A 19848-nucleotide genomic window follows, 5' to 3' on the forward strand; every position below is an offset into this window, starting at 1 on the left:
CCTGCGGACTCCAGCGCGCGGCGACCCCCGAGGTCGCAGGCGGGGCCTGCGGACGCCGAGGGCGGGAAAAGCGTGTGAGCTCTGCTCGCCGCGAGGACACGGCGGCCCTGGAGGATGGGGTTCGCAGAGGAAGAGCAGAGGGGCGCCTCTCTACACTTAGTGGCCCTCGACGTTCGGAGGCCAGAAATGGCCCACAGTGGCCCTCGCAGTGCGGGCGTGGAGGCCAAGTGCTAATCTCCGCCAAGTGGTATCGGCGAGCGGGGAGTCCAACCCGGGGAGCACCCCGACCGGAAACAGCCCCCGCGGCACTTTAATGAGGCCAGGAGGCCGCGAAAAGCTCACCGCGGTGCTTGCTCAGGTGCTTGGGTTCTCTTATCTATGTCAGTTTGGGTTTTTTGGTTGTTTTTTTTTGTCCTTTGAGGCATTTTATTTCCACATATATATCACACCCCTAGAAAAAGAATCCCAGGATTTTCCCTCCTGTGTGTTTTCGTCTTGCTTCTTCATGGTCCATGATGCCCGCTGAGGTTGTCAGTACAATGAAACCAAATGGACGGGACGGACGCAAGTTGTTCTGCCATTTTTCTAGCTCTTTTAGTTGCACATCAAATCTGGGGCTGATTACTCCACACTTGTTCAACCTGCCTGTGAGGTTCACAACAATTTTCCCAGCTCTGTGGTCATCAATAATTTCAAATTCGCCAATGTAACCATGCTTCATCAGCACAGTCAGAAACCGGACGGTGACTTTGGAGCACGGCCTGATGAGAACCTGGCTCTTGCCTCTCTTTTCGGCATTGTTGATCCTCTTCCGAGCATCAGCCAGGACATTCATGCGCTCCATGATGGCCCCGCCGACCGATGGTGGAAAGAGGAGAAGCGTCAATGCTGAGAATCATTGATTGGCTGCCTCTTGCACGCCCCCTACTGGGGAATCAAGCCCATAACCAAGGTACATGCCCTTGACAGAATGGAATCTGGGACCCTCCAGCCCGCAGGCTGACTCTCTATCCACTGAGCCAAGCCCACTAGGGCGGCCCTTCAACATTTTATAAACCGTAAGGTACTTCCAAAACCTTAGTTATTTCAATTGCTTGCCCCTGTGTTTCTCAGGGGCCAAAAAGAAGTGATGCATAAAAAGAATTTTGAAAATTCAGCACATTTAGGAATTTTACCATTTGCAGCTGGAAGAACATTCGCCTGTATCTTCACAAAGCCCAACTCAGCATCTATATTTAGTAGGAACTCGTGTAAATAAGAGCTATTACCCAGTGTGTATAGTGTGCCCACCTTTATATAATTTATCTCATGCTCTTACCAGAGACCTACAAACTAGTTATTAGTTGTATTTTGAAGATGAGGAAACGAAGACCCAGAAATTATGACTTGCTTGAATAAATAACCCAGCTAATGAGTAGGGGCAGGAATCAGACCCAAGTCTCTGACGACAAGGCTGTCTTCATGATGCAGCTTTTACCAAAATTAACTGTTAGATTGAATTATTCCAGGAAATGACCTCATCCCCTAAAGGAAGCATTTTATGTGGAAGCATTATGATACAGTGCCGAGCGTTGTCTAGAGGCTGGCTGTGTCACAAAATAGCACTTTTCATTTTGGGATTAAAATGAGCATCAAGGGTAACCATGGGGAAATAAACATCAAAGCCACACGCTGGCGTATTCTGTGGAAAAGGCAGTTCTCCTTTGCCTTGGTTAGGGTTGGGGGTTTATTTGGTTTGAAACCATATGAAGTGACCTTTCTTTGTTTGTGTGTGTTTGTTTTTTTCTCCTGTAGTCATTTCCTATCTGTTCTCCGATGGGCATGACTCTAATTCAGGAACTCCAGCTTGCCCTGGGCTGGTTCATGCATGGTTTTCCCCATTAAGTAATTTAAGGAAGCTCTGGGTCCTAAAACTTTGTATAAACCCAAGCCAGCACTAGTTTTTCCAAAGGTAACAAGCTAATCTTATCCTTGTTTCATAAGAATGTTATTTCTCTGAAGCTTTTTGAACTGTCAAGAGAAAGATACCATATCTTAGGGGATTTCTAAACATTAACCAGAAGTTATTTGCTTCCTTTTCTTTCCTACTCCCGCTTTTTTGAATTAGCCTTAATTACAATCAGTAATTAGTTCCTCACTCTTTTTCTCTCCAGTTCTCCCCAATAACAGGAATTGGCTGGGCAGTGAAGCAAACCTTCCCCATAGAAGGGGAGGCTGTTTGCATAGAGAGCTAGCCCCCAGTTGAACTTTGGCCTTTGGACTCATTCTTCTTTTACTACAATATTGCTGCCTCTGCGTGAGGATGGAACATGAACCAGTGCCTTGGGAGGCCCAAAGCGTAGTGTGAAGTAGAAGACATTCAAGAAGAACAAGTTTGTCATCCCAGGGGGGTTAACCTGGGCAGCGTTAGGTCCTTTTTTGGTTTCTGATGGAAAAGGACCCACCTAGTTAAATCTGTGCAAAAGTGTTAGCCAATTATGACATGGCCAGCTATAAATGAGGCTTTTTATAAGTGAAAGAAAACTCTTGCATGTACCTCTAATAGGTTTTTTAAAATATATATATTTTATTGATTTTTTACAGAGAGGAGGGGAGAGGGATAGTTAGAAACATCGATGAGAGAGAAGCATCGATCAGCTGCCTCCTGCACACCCGCTACTGAGGATGTGCCTGCAATCAAGGTACATGCCCTTGACCAGAATTGAACCTGGGACCTTTGAGTCCGCAGGCTGACGCTCTCTCTATCCACTGAGCCAAACCGGTTAGGGCTGCTTTTGAATTCTTAAATCAGAAAAGCTAAACCCTCTGTGGTACAAAATTGGGAACTTGATGTTTGTGTTCAGAGAATATTTACTTGTTACGATTTATTTGAGCAGTGGTTCTCAACTTGGCTGCACATTAGGATCACCTGGAAATCTTTTTAAAATCCTGATTCCTGGGCCTCATCCTCCGGAAATTCTGTTTCTTAGTTATGGGGTGGGGCCACAACATTAGTAACAAAGAAACAGAGCTTCCGGAGGATGAGGCCCAGAAATCAGGATTTTAAAAAGATTCCCAGGTGATTAATGTGCAGCCCAGGTTGAGAACCACTGTATCAGAGGTTCATTTGTTCAATTACTACAGGTGAAGGATTATTTCACCTAAGTTATTTTTTTCGTTAATTTTTGTTCTGCTAACGTTACTATTGGTATACTCCTTCCTGTCTTAGTTTCTCCATTTGTAAAGATAATCTGTTTTTCTGGGTAAAATATAAGTACTGAGAACTCTAACATAGTCATCTGCCATTCATTCAGTGGATATTTTTCATTGTGCCAGGCCCAGAAATTAAAAGAACAGTTTCTGACTGCCCAGCCAGGGTGGCTCAGTGGTTGAGCATCGACCCATGAACCAAAAGGTCACGAGTTCAATTCCTGATCAGGGCACATGCCCAGGTTGCAGGCTCCACCCCCCTGGGGCATATGGAAGGCAGCCGATCTCCCATTGATGTTTCTATCTCTTTCTCCCTCTCCCTTCCTCTCTCTTTAAAATCAATAAAAAACGTATTTTAAGAAAATAAAACAACAAAATAAAAAACAGTTTCTGACTATTGGAAGAAATGAGAAAGTCAGTGTTTAAAATTCCTAATGAGCCCTGGCCAGGTAGCTCAGTTGGTTAGAGTATTTTCCCGATATGCCAAGATTGTGGGTTCGATCCCCAGTCTGGGCACATATAAGAATCAACCTCTCTCTTTCTTTCTAAACTAAACTTTAAAAAAAAAAATCCTAGCCAGTTTGGCTGAGTGGATAGAGCATTGGCCTGAGGACTGAAGTGTCTCAGGTTTGATTCTGGTCAAGGGCACGTACCCCTGGTTGGGGTGCTTGTGGGAGGCAGCCAATCAATGTGTCTCTTTCACATCAATGTTTCCCTCTCCCCCTCTCTTCCACTCTCTCTAAAAATTAATGGGAAAATATTCTCAGGTGAGGATTAACAAAAATAATAAATAAGTAATTAAAATAAAATTTATCATAAAAATGCTAAAATGAAGACATATTCAGAGGAAGACACCTAACCAGGCTCAGGGTAAAGGGCAGCTGAGGAAAAGGGGGAGGGGCCTAAAGGAATGTTGGGTGACGGGAACCAATTCTGAAAGGATGAGAGATGCTTGCATGGGGATGAGGATAAAAGTGTTCCAGACAGAGGTCTCTGCAAGAACTAACAGCATCATAGAAAGATCCGAGGGACTCTGGATCCGTGTGGTTGGAATGAAAGTTTGGTTGGGTGTGAGAATGTGAACCAGTGAAGATGAGGATGTAGGTGGGGTCTGCATTATGAAGAGTTTTCAACACTATGATAAGAATATTCAGCTACATCTAAAGGCAGCTCCATAGTCAACCTTCCAAAGCTTCTCTGCTTCACCTAAGCTCACCACCCCACTGCTTCACAAAGAAGCCCTCAATTTCCTGCTGTCACATTTATAGCCCCTGCATCTCCTAGTACTATTGACGAGGAAGCGTGTCTTCACTCTCAGGTTAATCTCTCCACTTACTTGGCTCTATTTTTCAGCTTCCTCTGTAATGACTCCATCCTTCAGCCTTTAAATATGCTGAAGTCTCTACCGTCTTAACCACTATACTAGTATTTTGACTCTTTGTATGAGTGTGATTACAAAGTTAAAATATACTTCAGTTAAGCAGCTTCATGCAATTCAGGTTTTCCATCAATATTGCTCTTCTTTAAAAAATTGTGATATAATTGATATGTTTTTACTCTTATTTATATTCCTTCTACCACCAAGTTTTTTGAAAGAGTCATTACACTTACAACTTCTTTCTCACTTCTCATTCTTCCTCAATAATTGTGAAGCTAAGTGATGCTGCCATTATGTTGCTTGCGTTTATGAGCTTTCAGGGATTCATTGGAGTTTAAAATTTAAATATGTTAATCAAGGCCACCAAATAGATTAATAAATTTTAAAATTGCTAAGACATCATTAGGAAGCAGATATATTTGAATAGGGTTCAGATTCTGGCTAGAGCACTATGGTGCAGGTGCACATGTTTAAACTTGATGTTGGACCTTGAGGGAGTAAATGAAATTTCATATAAATTTGAATGTTTCTATGATGTATTCCAGTATGCTTTCCTAAACTCCTCTGGTTTAGCAATTGCAAAACCCAATTTTTAGGAGTGAAAAAGCATAAATAAGAACATGTGAAAAAATCACAATATATCATCACACTGGTTAGATTTACAATGCCTAAAATACACTTTCTATTTTGTCAAATAATGTCTCCTATAATTTAGTTTCTCTGATGGCCATGAGGCTAGATTAGAGCAAATCTGAATCATTATAATATGAGCTTGTAGATTTTGCCAGAGTCCCTAAAAATATTTTTAAAAACTCTTTGAAGCCTAACGTTAATTTGAAAGATTTTGAAATAGCAAAAAGAATAAACTTTCAGATTGTGGTTGATAGCATTTTAATACTTTTTTTTAACCTAAAGGATATTAAAGATGTTATACCAGTCTTGTATTACCATATAGTGAGCAAAATTATTCTCTAAAAGACTAGCTAAATTAATTTTTAACCACACTTATCTACATTCCACAAGCCATAATTTCTCAAGATCTTATGTAATTTGAAGCTTTTTTACATCATCCACTTTTGCTAAAAGTTGTTACAGCCCTGGCCAGCGTGACTTAGTGGTTAGAGTGCCGGCCTGCCGGCCTGGACACCAAAGGGTCTTGGGTTCCATTCATAGTCAGGGGCACATATCTGGGTTGTACGTTTGATCCCTGGCCCGGTCTGGGAGCCCGCTGGGGAGGCAACCAATCGATGTGTCTCTCTCGCATTGATATTTCTTTGTCCTCTCTTCTCTCTCTCTTCCCTTCCCTCCTCCCTTCCACTCTTTCTAAAAATCAATGGGGGAAGAAATATCCTCTGGTGAAGATTAACAACAACAAAAAAGTTATTGGAATTTTTGGATAAAGTAATTTTAGTTAATCAGGTTATTTATATAGTAACTACTACTAAGGTAAGAGATTTTCAGAGTTAAGTATATTTATTCATTTACTTGCATTTATTATTCCAGTACAGTTTACTTTAATTTGGATGTAAAAAATCACAATAAAAAGTACAGAAGATGCCAAATAAATATATAATGTAAGAAATGATTACTTGCTGTTTTGTGAGAATTATTAAATACAGAAATTGGAAAAAAGTAATATTTCATATAAATTGTCTGGGATAGTTACAATACTGGTACTTGATTTCAGATTTTTCTAAAGTATATCTTAGTTTTGTTTTGCACAGTTCTCATGTCTCTGTAGCAAAATTAAAATGATTCTAAAACTATTTAAGGACCTAGAAACAACCCTAGTGTCCATCAGTAGATGAGTGGATAAAAAAGCTGCGGTATATTTACACCATGGAATACTATGCAGCAGTAAAAAAAAGAAGGAACTCTTACCCTTTGAGACAGCATGGAGGGACCTGGAGAGTATTATGCTAAGTGAAATAAGCCAGTCAGAGAAAGACAAGTATCACATGATCTCACTCATATGTGGAATCTAATGAACAAAATAAACTGAGGAGCAAAATAGATTTAGAGACATAGAAGCATGGAACAGACTGTCGAATGTCAGAGGGAAGGGGAGGGTCGGGGGTGGGAAGAGATCAGCCAAAGAACTTGTATGCATATGTGCATAACTCCTGGACACAGAAATAGTGTGGTGAAGGCCTGGGGTGAGGAGTGGACTAGAATGGGTCAATGGGGAAGTAAAGGAGACATATGTAATACTTCAACAATAAAGATTTTTAAAAAACCAAGGAACTCTATAGGATCACGGTGTTTAACAGAATTTTCATTACTCAGCATACAAGCTCAAGAAGAGAGGAAAAATGGGTCATAAAATGATCAAATAGCCAACTTTTACTAGGACCATTTTCTTTTACAATTGTATTTATTCATCTGGTTCAAAATTCAAAAGGTACAAAAAGGGCATTTAGTGAAGTAACTCCTGTTTCTGTTTTCTAGACACCCACTTTCCTTCCCCAGAGGCAAACACTGTGATTGGTTTTCTATATATCCTTCTAGATATATTTTATTCACTACTAAGCAATTATATATTTTCTCTTTTACACAATTGGTAGCATACTATAAGCACTGTTTTGTATTTTTTTTTCTTTAAAACCTTTTTACTATACATCTGGAGAACCTTCCAAATCACTACATAATGTGCTCCCTTCTATGGTTATGTGGTCTTCCATTGTCAGGATGTATCATTATTATTTTAAAAGTCTCCTCTTGGTGAATATTTGTATTGTTTTCCATCTTTTGTCTTAATTAGAGTGACCATATTTCCTGGCTTGTGTGGAAGTATTAATATAAAAAAGGTGTGTGTGTGTGTGTGTGTGTGTGTGTGTGTGTGTGTGTGTATAGAGAGAGAGAGAGAAAGAGAGAGAGAGAGCTGCTGCCACATTGCCCACCATATTGGTCATACCCTTGTAAGAAAGTACTTGTTTTTCCACCCTCACCTCAGGTGACTTTGTTTGTTTGCCATTCCAATAAGTGTAAAATGGTGTCTCAGTGTTGTTTTTATTTACTTTTAAAAAATTATGAATGAGCAGCCACTGTGGAGAACAGTATGGAGTTACCGGTTGAGCATCTTTTTACATATTTAACAACCATCATACTTTATTTTGTATGTATTCAAATATTGGCTATTAGAGTTTTGATATTGATTTGTAGGAACTCTTCATATGTTTTGGAAATTAGCCTTTTGTGAAATGAGTTGCATATTTTGTTCCCTCTCCTGCTTCATAATGTGACTTTTAGTTTTCCTTTTGTTGTTTTTGCCATTAGGTATTTTTTATCATTATGTAGTCAGATTTCTCAATTTGTATTTTCTATTCAACGAATATCACCAAAATCCATTATTCAACTGGAAATTCACATTTAATTTTTCATTTCCTCATCCGTCACATCCTTTAATAGGTCTCAAATTAATCTACTTCTCCCCATTCCCATCGTTACTACCCTGTTAAACTTCTCAATTTAGATCTCTCTCCTATCAGTTTCACTCACTTTGAAGTGTAGCTACAAGTGGTCTTTCAGAAATACAAATCTGGTTATGTTATATTTTTGTATAACCCACTAATGATTCCCCAACTCTAACATAATTTAAAATGCAATAAAAAGTGAAGGGGGAGGATAGAGATCAAGACAGCCAGCAAATGTGTTACTCTTGACCGTGGGGAAAATTAAAAGAACAAGAACTAGAGAAGAACCTAGAGTTCAGAGGAAGAGCTTCTGTTTGTTTTGCATGTATGTGTGTGTTTTTCTTTTGACTTTTAAAAGTAATTAATGTGCTCAGGAGGGAAGCCAGTAGAGATGAAAAGGTTGAAGACAGTAGGAGAATATTACATGCTAAGAACATTGGGAGGAAGTGAGGTAGAAAGCTGGAGACTAAGAGAGGGCAGTGACTAGTGTGGGAAATACCTAAGAACCTGCTGAGATTAGAAGTTTTGTAGTAGAAACATTTACACAGAAAAAAATACACCCGGTTTTATGTGGGAGTGCTATGAAACTTTCAAAGAACAGAGAATCCCAAACTTGTGTACTTTGTTCCAAGAAATAGAAAAAAGGGAAACTTCTTTTATTAATTTAGTATAAACTTTAAAACAAAAACCTGATAAGGACAGCATAAGAAAAGTAAATTATAAGACATAAATGCAAAAGTATATATATCTCAAAGGTGCTAGAATGGATTAACGTTGGGAAGAAATAGGCATAATTTGCCACATGAACAGGTTAAGAGAGGAGATCTGTTTGATCCTCCTGATCATTTCAGAAAAAGTATTTGATAAAATTAAATACTATTCATTTTCAAGGCTCTTAGCAACAGAAGGAACATTCTGATAAACCTGATACAGGCTTTATCAGGGAATAGGTCTGGTATCAAAACTTCCATTAAATATTTTATTGGAGGTTTTTTGTCTTAAAACAAATCTATTTTTTAAAATATATTTTTATTGATTTCAGAGAGGAAAAGAAAGGGAAAGTGAGATAGAAACATCAGTGATGTGAGAGATTCATTGATGGGCTGCCTCTTGCATGCCCCACACTGGGGGATCGAAACTAGAACCCATGCATGTGCCCTGACCGGCAATCGAACTGTGACCCCCTGGTTCATAGTTCAATGCTCAACCACTGAACCACACTGGCTGGGCCTTATTGGAGGTTTTATTGTCCAATAAGACAAGAAAAAGAAATAAATGGCATAAGGATTATAAGAAAAGAAAGAAAATTGTCATTGTTTACAAATGATATTTATGAGGAAAATCTAAGTGAATCTATAGGTAAATTGTTGGGACTAATAAGAGGGTTTAACAAGGCTACTAGATAAAAGATCATTGTCCATAATTTAATAGTGTTCCTATACTGAAGTAATAATTATGCTTATTTTTTTAAAGTTGCATTGGGATAACATTAGAAACTGAGAAGTACATATGAGCTGCACAGGCTGCGTAAGAATTTTATGGTAAAATTATTAAATGGAAAGGTATACCATATACTGCAAATTCGCAGATGGCTCCCCCGATCCCTGCCGGGTGATATTCATGCCCTTGTGTAATCCCCTCCTCTGGAGTATGACTGGACTTACGATTTGCTTCAAACAAATAGAATACGGCAAAGGTGCCTCTCCCTTGTTGATTCCATGTTGTGAGCTGCCGTGAGGAGAGGGCCGCATGGCAAGGAACTGAAGGCAGCTCCCAGCAAGAAACTGCAAGGAATTGAATGCTGCCAAAACTCATGTCGCAGAGGGGCTCCTTCCCAGCCTGGAGCCTGAGATGAGAACTCAGCCCTGGCCAATACTCTGCAGCCTAGAGAGGCCATCCCCAAATACCTGACCCACGGAAACGGAGATAATAGACGTGTTGCTTTACACCACTAAGTAATATTATGCAGCAATGGATAACTTATAGACATGTTAAGTGGAGGGAATAACTCAGTATCAAAAAATGGAGGTTCTTAAAGTAATTTTTTAAAATATATATTCTATTGGTTTTAGAGAGGAAGGGAGAGGGAGCGAGGGAGAGATAGAAACATCAATGACTGAGGACCCATCACTGATCAGTTGCCTCCTGTATGCTCCCCACTGGGCATCGAGCCCGCACCCAGGCATGTGCCCTTGACCAGAATCAAAACTGGGACCCTTCAGTCTATAGGCTGATGCTCTATCCACTGAGCCAAACTGGCAGAATTTGCATGAATCCTAACATTTTTGTGGAAGATAAAACAGAGCAGACATCCTTGCTTTGCTCCTGATTTTAGGGGGAATGTAGTCAGTCTTTCAGCATTAAGTATGATGTTAACTGTAGGTTTTTTTTTTTTATTTGTTCTGTATGAAATTGAGAACATTTCCTATTAGTTGAGAGATTTTATCATGGATGATTATTAGATATTGTCAAGTGCTTATTCTATATCTACTGATGTGGATTTTGTCCTTTATTCTATTAATATGTCATATTGTATTACTTTGATTTTTGGATATTTAACCAGCCTTACATTCTTTTATTTTTGCCCCAACCCCCCAATCGGCCCTAGCATGTGCCCTGGACTGGAACCGAACCCAGGATCCTTCAGTCTATAGGCCGATGCTCTATCCACTGAGCCAAACCAGCCAGGTCTCCTTAAAGTAATTTATAAATTTAACACAATTCCATTAAAAATCTCAACAGCATTTTGCACAGAATTTGCATGAATCCTAACATTTTTGTGGAAGACAAAACAGAGCAGACATCCTTGCTTTGTCCCTGGTTTTAGGGGGAATGTAGTCAGTCAGCATTAAGTATGATGTTAACAGTAGGTTTGTTTTTTATTCTTTATGAAATTGAGAACATTTCCTATTAGTTAGTTGAGAGATTTTATCATGGATGATTATTAGGTATTGTCAAGTGCTCATTCTATATCTATTGATGTGGATTTTGTCCTTTATTCTATTAATATGTCATACTGTATTACTTTGATTTTTGGATATTTAACCAGCCTTACATTCTTGATCATAATGTATAACCTTTTTTAAATATATTTCTGAATTCAATCTGCTAATATTTTGTTAAGATATTTTACATCCATATTCATAAGGGATATTTGTATATAGTGTTTTTTATGATACCCAGTCAGCTTTTAACCGAATAGTCTTAGTGACTTTTGATAATCATTGCCTAGATCAGCTGTTTCACTAGGGGTTGCAAAGTGCTGCTGTTCTGTCATTCCTTTTTTGTTGTTGTTAACCCTCACCCAAGGATATTTTTCCCTTTGATTTTTAGAGAATGTGGGAGGGACAGAGGGAGGGGAGGGATGGAGGGAGAAAGGTGGGGAAAGAGAGAGAGAGAGAGAGAGAAACATCGATGTGAGAAAGACACATTGATTGGTTGCCTAAGTCGGTTAGGTAATTCCTCTAAAGGTGATTGGTTAGAGTTTTAAAAATTTAGCCCTATCCGGTTTTCTCAGTGGATAGAGCATCGGCCTGTGGACTGAAGGGTCCTAGGTTCGATTCCAGTCAAGGGCACATGCCCAGGTTGTGGGCTCGATCCCCAGTAAGGGGCATGCAGGAGGCAGCCAATCAATGATTCTCTCTCATAATTGATGTTTCTATCTCTCCCTCCCCCTCTCCCTTCCTCTCTGAAAAAAATCATATATTTTTTAAAATGCTTGAAATCTTGACCCACGGGTGAAATTTTTGGTCAAATCTTTTTCATCTGATAATCATATACCTTGATTAAAATTACCAGATGAGCCCTAGCCAGTTTGGCTTAGTGGATAGAGCATCAGCCTGCGAACTGGAGGGTGCCGGGATCGATTCTGGTCAAGGGCACATGCCTGGATTTCAGGCTTGATCCCCAGTAGGGGCCATGCAGGAGGCAGCCCACCCTCAAATTCACCATCATTCTGACTTCCGGCTGCACAGATTGCTTTTTCCTGTCTTGAATTTTGTATAAATAGAATCAGAAAATATATTCTCTTTAGTGACTGGCCTTTTCCACTCGACACAGCTTAAGACTCATTGCTGCTACTGTGTGTAGCTTTAGACTGTTCTCATGGTGGTGCATGATCCCACCGTGTGCTGTGCCCAATCACTTACCCATTCTCCGCTGGTGAGGGAGTGAGCCGGATGGAAAGGAGGAACAGCCAGTGCGAGGTCCTGAGGTGGGAACGTGTCCGGTGCAAGGAGGTTCATGTAGCTGGAGAGGAGCAAGCCAGGTGGGGAATGGGGGCGATGAGGTGAGAGGGGCACAGGCCACAGTGGGGACTCTGGCTTTCACTTTGAGTCAGATGGAGCCCCGGGAAGGTTCTGAGAGGCGAGGGACCTGATCTGACTTGGGAAGTCTGAGTCCCTCTAGCTGTAGGAGAGAAGAGCTCCTGGGGGCAAGTGCAGGAGGGAGGCAGGGCGGGAGCCATGGAGGGAGCCAGGGTGGGAGCCATGAAGGGGGACAGGGTGGGAGCCATGGAGGGGGACAGGGTGGGAGCCATGGAGGGGGACAGGGTGGGAGACAGGGTGGGAGACCGGGTGGGACAATTGTTTTCTTTTTGATGCTCAAATTGTCCCATCTTTGGCAGTGGGAATCCCCTCTAACTGACTCTTGAATTTCTTGACACCACCTAGTAGTTTTGTGGGTTTTATTTTGATGGTTGACAGATTCTCTTTTTTTTTTTATTATTGATTTCAGAGAGGAAGGGAGGAGGAGAGAGAGATAGGAACATCAACAATAAGAGAGAATCACCGATCAGCTGCCTCCTGCATGCCCCCACCGGGGATCAAGTCTGCAACCCTGGCGTTTGCCCTTGACTAGAATCAAACCCGGACCTTCTAGAGTGCAGGCCGACTCTCTGTCCACTGAGCCAAACCAGCCAGGGCGACAGATTCCTTTATTAACAATAAAAAACTTCACATTTGTTACAATAGAAAAATAAATGTTTTAATGAATACCTAAATGAAAACTAGGACCTTCTCCCTTCTGAGGCCTAACCACAATAGCTTTCCCAAATAGTAGTTCCCCTGAAATTAAAACAGAAAGTAAAATTTCTGTTTATATCTACGTTTATTTATTTACCCGGGTGTATGCCCTGACGGGAAATTGAATCGTGACCTCCTGATTCATAGATCGACACAACCATTGAGCCACACCAGCCAGGCTATACCTACATTTAGATATGACTCACAACACGTATCAATCTTAATCTTATGATTTTGATATTACCTCTTACAAGGTACTCATTAAAAATTCAAATCTCGTCCTAACCGGTTTGGCTCAGTGGATAGAGCGTTTACAAGGTACTCATTAAAAATTCAAATCTCGCCCTAGCCGGTTTGGCTCAGTGGATAGAGTGTTGGCCTGCAGACTGAGGTCCCCGGTTCAATTCCGGTCAAGGGCATGTACCTTAGTTGCAGGCACATCCCCAGTGGGAGGTGTACAGGAGGCAGCTGATCAATGTTTTTCTCCCATCGATGTTTCCAACTCTCTATCCCTCTCCCTTCCTCTCTGTAAAATCAATAAAATATATTTAAAAAAATTTCAAATCTCATTTTGAGATAATTAATTTGAGGTATGCAGTAAAATAACCCAGCAGTTTTTGATAGCTTCCTTACTTACTAGTATGAATATGCCTTGTATATATTGTCTTTTCTTAATTTTACCATTGTATCTTTCGGATATATTCCTGCGAGTAGAACTGTTAGGTTGAAGGGTAAAAGCATATGTAATTTTGTTAGATAGGGTGAAAAAAGGAGTTATGCACTTTGGCCCTTCCACAAAAAATATATAAAAGTGCTATTTTAACACAGTTTCTCCAACAGTTTGTTGTTAGGCTTTTGGATTTTTGCCAGTCTGATAGCTGAGAAATAGTGTGCCTCCGTGTAGTTTTAATTTAGCATATTTTTATGTTCAGCAACACATTTTAACACATTATGAGTGAGCCTACATTAACATATAAAGAAAGAAATATGCCATTAGCTATCTAAAGCTTAATGAGTTGGCTCTGACCCTCAAGCTGCAGGTATTTACTTAGATTTGCAGTAAGGAATAAGACAGGATATCTCATACTTATAAAATGCTTTGTAATCAACAAGTACTTTTAACCGTCATTATCCGATTTGACTGTCATGTGTAGAGTTTCAGAACAGTCCTCCCCAAAATGTGCTACTTTGGCATGTGAATTATTTTGAGCTGAAGGCGTTCAAGCCCTGCAGGCTCACAAGAAACAGTTTAGTTCTCCCTTAAAGAATTTAAATCAGGGGCCCTGCCCATAATTAGAGTTATCACCAGAAATAATTTTTTATGACCTACCTATAGGGCAGGGCAAACTGTCTAATTACTGAACGTCTGCTTTTCTTATTGTCCTGCAATGACCTTCTCCCTTCTGAGGCCCACCTTCATCTCTTAGCTGGGAATGTCAAATACACCACATTTTCCTTTTCTGTCTTTTTTTAAAAAGAATGTATTTTATTGATTTTTTACAGAGAGGAAGGGAGAGAGAGAGTTAGAAACATCAATGAGAGAGAAGCATCAATCAGCTGCCTCCTGCACACCTCCTACTGGGGATGTGCCCGCAACCAAGGTACATGCCCTTGACCGGAATTGAACCTGGGACCTTTCAGTCCGCAGGCCGACGCTCTATCCACTGAGCCAAACCAGTTACAGCTCCTTTTCTGTCTTTGAACCTCTTGTGTAGGGTCTCTGTATGTGGTGTTCCCATGCATATGTATATATTCAGTTTCTTTTCTCATTAATCTGTCTCATGTCTATTTAAATATTAGACCGACTGAAAAAAACCTAGGCGTGTGCAGGGAAGTTTCTTCCTCCCCACACATGATAATCTCTGAGAGAGGTCAGATACTATGCTCATTTTGTAGAAGAGGAAACTGATATTTTAAAATCTTTTAAAAAACATTTTTTATTGATTTCAGAGAGGAAGGGAGAGGGAGAGAGAGTTAGAAACATCAATGATGAGCATCACTGATGGGCTGCCTCCGGCACACCCCTCGCTGGGGATTGGGCCCGCAAACCTGGCACGTGCCCTTGACTCGAATAACACCCTGGACCCTTCAGTCTGCAGGTCAACGCTCTATCCACTGAGCGAAACCAGCTAGGGCGAAACAAAAATATTAATGCATCCATATTTTTGTTTAATGACATTAAACACAACTGCTACAAGGGAAGAACCATGATAAAGAGGAGGCACCAAACTTGTTTCATAACTGATCCTGACAAAAACTCAAAGCAGGGCCTGCATTAGATGCAAAATTGCAGGTTATTTCTGGCTCTTTACCTCTAAGTAAACTACATAAACACATTTTTACTCTGCTTTATCAATACCCCTTGTGGTGAGAATGTCATCCTGGATGAAGAAAGGTAGGTAGGCAGTTAAATGTATGTAACATAAAATACAGTTACGGTTCCACATGAAATACTAGACTTAGAGGCCAACACCAAATATAAGATAATATCTCTAAAAACATATTAAAACTCCAGATTTTACCCACCAGCTTCTTTAAGGCGGGCATGCCTAATGATGAGTTTTCTTTGGCTGTTTTTTTCTCCTTGAAGAATATTATGTTAACGGCTAGAGAACAGTTCTCTCCTCCTCCAGTCCAACAGATTTAATTAAGCTGCTAAAGCTTTGGAAAAACAGAATTATTTGAGCAAAGAGGAAATGTGATTGTCACATTGTATAGTTAACCTGTCACTCATATGATTTGGCAAAGGCGATGCTCCCATTACAGATTCAGACTTAAACCCTTTTGGAGCAGGAAGGTAGGAACATGAGTCCTAGATTTTGGCCTAAGCAAAACACTGTCTCTTCAGAACTTGGGTTATCCATGGGGAACTAGACAGTTGCAATGCTAGTTATTCCAGCTATGATTAATTTTAGCTATGCTGTAAAGCAACAAAAACTGTATCATCATAACACTGCTTAAACACATGCACGCACACACGCACGCCTGAAGGATATTATACAAAACATTTCAAGTCGGCAGTGGGCATTTCCAAAAGGCAAAAGATTCTTTAAATAAAAATCTTGTGAAAAATAAAATTCAAAATCTGCCAAGCACAAAACAGCAGAAGATGAGATGCTGCTCTGGACAGGGACTTCCACTGCTGATGGGGTGAGACACACGGGCTGTACTGGACATCTTAGCGACTCTGGAACTGCTGGTGGCTTCGCTCGTTCCTGTCAACCCACTGAGTCAGACTGTATCTTTCCAGAGATTTCTGTGGGAACCGGGCATAGTTTCGAATGGTGAGGTCTGAAAGATGCGGATGGTTATGCATATGATGAACTCGATCCATCCAAGAACACAGTTCCACCAGGCACCTTGGTTAGAATCCACTGAGTCTTTTATATGAGCAAAAACACTCCTGACACAAGTTTGCTTCTTCCGTTCTAGATCTGATTGTGAAAACGTCGAAACATTAGTCCTAGTTTTGGCTTGCAGAACAGAAATGACTTTGCCTATTCTCTCAGGAACTTTCAGCTTCCCAGAATCCTTGTCAAGAATATCTTCGTTTGATGAACTGGTAACAACTGGAAACTTCATTTCACAACTTGATTTATGTGATCCATTTCTCCAGGATGACCCTAAATGAGGAGTCTCTGAATGGTCCAAGATCTGAGTGATTACAGGTGGAGGTTTCTTACTATCAGGCGTACTTTTTTCAGGGACAGTTTGTTGAAAGTTATTACTTGAAGGCGAAGGGAGCGAGGGCCCATCCCAGGAAGAGTTACTTGGGACGATCCCTTCAGAATTAGTGCAAAGTTTGCTCTGATTTGGGCTAAGACCATCTTCTCTCATCCCTTCTCCACGGGAAGAGGGTTTTTCAATGTCTTTGGATGTATCAGTCTTGTCCTTATTAAGCACAACATCACAAGCTGTTGGATTAAATGGGGCAACAACTGTTAATTTTACAAGATTCTTTTCTAGTGCAAAGGGTCTGTGTAATGGTTTCGTAGGAGTTGGTCCCTGACTCTGAGGTAATATGAAGAGGCCAGGAGTCTCAGCTACTGGCCAAGGCTGTCCAATGAATTTTCCTCATCCTCATCTGATAGATCATCATCCCTTAAGTACTTCTCTATCGCTTCCTCCGTGAAGCTGAAATGGCCATCATCTTCTTCACTCAGGTCCAGCAAGGAGTCATCCAATATGTCCTCATCCGAGGAACCCCTAGAGGGCACTAGTGGGCACATCATATCTCCGGAAGCGGGGCCATAGCCTGGGCGAAGACCTCTACAAATTTATTTTTTTTGAAGTATCATATTTTGCTCAACAGCTTTTATTTTATTTATTTTTATATATTTTTATTTATTTCAGAGAGGAAGGGAGAGGGAGAGAGAGATAGAAACACCAATGATGAGAGAGAATCATTGATTGGCTGCCTCCTGTACGCCCCACACTGGGGATCAAGCCTGCAACCCTGGCATGTGTCCTCACCATGAATCGAACCGTGACCTGCTGGTTCATAGGTCAGATGCCCAACCACTGAGCAACACTGACATAATTAACCCCCCCCCCCTCAAATTCATAATTAACTTTTGACATCAGTTCACAGTCTGGGTCATTTTACCTCTATGGCTGTCAACTTGCACAGACTGTAAAAACCTAGAGTTTTGTATTAGTTCATGTAAAATAGAATGTATTTGGTGCTGCCTACTTTTAGAGCAGAGAAATGGTGTTAAATCTTAGGATGCATGAAAATCCCACATTTTTTCCTACATGCATTTCTATTAGAGTAATAGGACTCTAGTGAAATGGGAATTGAGGTGTCTTGTATCTAGTGTGCTTTGGTGTTCTGTATTATTATGTTTTCTTTTTTTCTAGAGAATGAGATGGTTCATCAATTTCCAGGAGATTGAAAGTTATGAAAAGAATTTCTGAATAACCAGATTGTTTGGAAGGCAGAGAATGAAAAGGAATTGGATTGAAACTTCTTATTCGGTATTTCTAGTTATAAAGTTTAGTCTGCCTAGTTCTCATATAATCTTTTCTTTAAAACATTTTTTAATTCTCACCCGAGGATTTTTTTTTATTGATTTGAGAGAGGGGAAGGGGGAGAGAGAGAGAGAAAGATGATGTGAGAGAGAAACATGGATGGTTTGCCTCCCTTATGCGCCCTGACTTGGAATTGAACCAACCACCTTTTGGTGTATGGAGCTACACTCCAGCCAACTGAGCAACACTGGCCAGGGTCTTTTAAAATAATGGTTGAACTTCATCCCGTGCACCAAGAGATTGCTGGTTCAATTTCCCGTCAAGGGCACATGCTTGCGTTTCTGGCTCCATCCCCAGTACGGGGCAAGCAGGAGGCAGCTGATTGAGGTTAGGCTCTCAAATCACTATTTCTCCTTTTCCCTCTCCCTTCCTCTCTCTCTAAAAATCAATAAACTATTCTTAAAATTTATATTGAATTTATTAGGGTGACATTGGTTAATAAAGTTATATAGGTTTCAGGTGTACAATTATATAATACATCATCTGTATATTATATTGTGTAGTCACCACTCCAAGTCTCCTTCCATCACCATTTATCCCCCCTTTACCCGCTCTACCTCCCCTCTCCCTTCCCCTCTAGTAATCGCCATACTGTTGTGTGTCTGAGTTTTTTTCTTTCTTTGCCTAATCCCTTCACCTTTTTCAGAGAGAGAGAGAAAGATGATGTGAGAGAGAAACATGGATGGTTTGCCTCCCTTATGCGCCCTGACTTGGAATTGAACCAACAACCTTTTGGTGTATGGAGCTACACTCCAGCCAACTGAGCAACACTGGCCAGGGTCTTTTAAAATAATGGTTGAACTTCATCCCGTGCACCAAGAGATTGCTGGTTCAATTCCTGGTCAAGGGCACATGCCTGCGTTTCTGGCTCCATCCCCAGTCAGGGGCAAGCAGGAGGCACCTGATGGCAATTAGCACAGTGTTCTATGTGCCACACTGTGCCTGTGGCTTGTTCTGTACCAATGGCACTGGGTGTCCGCTAAAATGACATATTTTATAGTAGCAAATTTGCACTTCAATATAAAGGCAAACACAGTCTTAAAAATACTCTGCACAATTCCATAAAACATTATCTGTACACTGTATTATATTGTGTAGTCACCACTCCAAGTCTCCTTCCATCACCATTTATCCCCCCTTTACCCGCTCTACCTCCCCTCTCCCTTCCCCTCTAGTAATCGCCATACTGTTGTGTGTCTGAGTTTTTTTCTTTCTTTGCCTAATCCCTTCACCTTTTTCACTCAGCTCCCCAAGCCCCATCCCCTCTGACTTGTATCTTTTGAATGTAACTAAGATACTAGTTTTTGGAAATGTTCACTTCAGATCAACAAATCTGGGTTATACAATACCCAGAGGGACACACACTGGGGATAGGAGAGTAATTAATCATAATGGAGCTAACATCTATTGAGTGTTTACTAAGTGCCAGGCTTATTTATTTATTTATTTAATCTTTTGTTAATCCTCACCCAAGAATATTTTTTCCATTTATTTTTAGAGAGTGGATGGGAGGGGGAGAGAGAGAGATATTGATTGGTTGCATCCTGCACAAGGCCCAGAGATGGAGCCTGCAACCCAGGTACGTGTCCTTGACTGGAATTGAACCTGGGACCCTTCAGTCCATAGGCTAAAGCTCTATCCACTGAACTGGTCATTTGCCTAGGGCTCATATTTTTTTTTTTTTGAGGAAACTTCATACTGTTTTCCATAGTGGCTGAACCAGTCTGCATTCCCACCAGCAGTGCAGTAGGGTTCCCTTTTCTCCACATCCTTGCCTGCACTTGTCATTTGTTGATTTGTTGATGGTAGCCATTCT

At 40.7% G+C, this 19848-nt stretch overlaps 1 protein-coding gene and 2 pseudogenes across 2 annotated transcripts in view; 1 reads left to right on the top strand and 2 right to left on the bottom strand.

Moving 5' to 3' along the window:
* The first annotated feature begins 36 nt into the window (after positions 1 to 36).
* Positions 37 to 19848, top strand: part of LOC102752449 (inner centromere protein-like) — a 73401-nt gene continuing 53589 nt past the window's right edge. Inside the window, exon 1 of one of the 2 annotated variants that reach the window (XM_015557471.1) lies at positions 37 to 358. The gene's annotated coding sequence lies outside the window, so the exon portion shown is untranslated. The remainder of the gene's footprint in view (positions 359 to 19848) is intronic. The other variant, XM_015557470.1, reaches the window with a different exon arrangement.
* On the bottom strand, positions 403 to 859 carry LOC102768126 (annotated as a pseudogene).
* On the bottom strand, positions 16180 to 17233 carry LOC102751870 (annotated as a pseudogene).

The sequence above is a fragment of the Myotis davidii genome, unplaced genomic scaffold, assembly GCF_000327345.1.
Source record: "Myotis davidii unplaced genomic scaffold, ASM32734v1 scaffold509, whole genome shotgun sequence".
NCBI classification, from domain to species: domain Eukaryota; kingdom Metazoa; phylum Chordata; class Mammalia; order Chiroptera; family Vespertilionidae; genus Myotis; species Myotis davidii.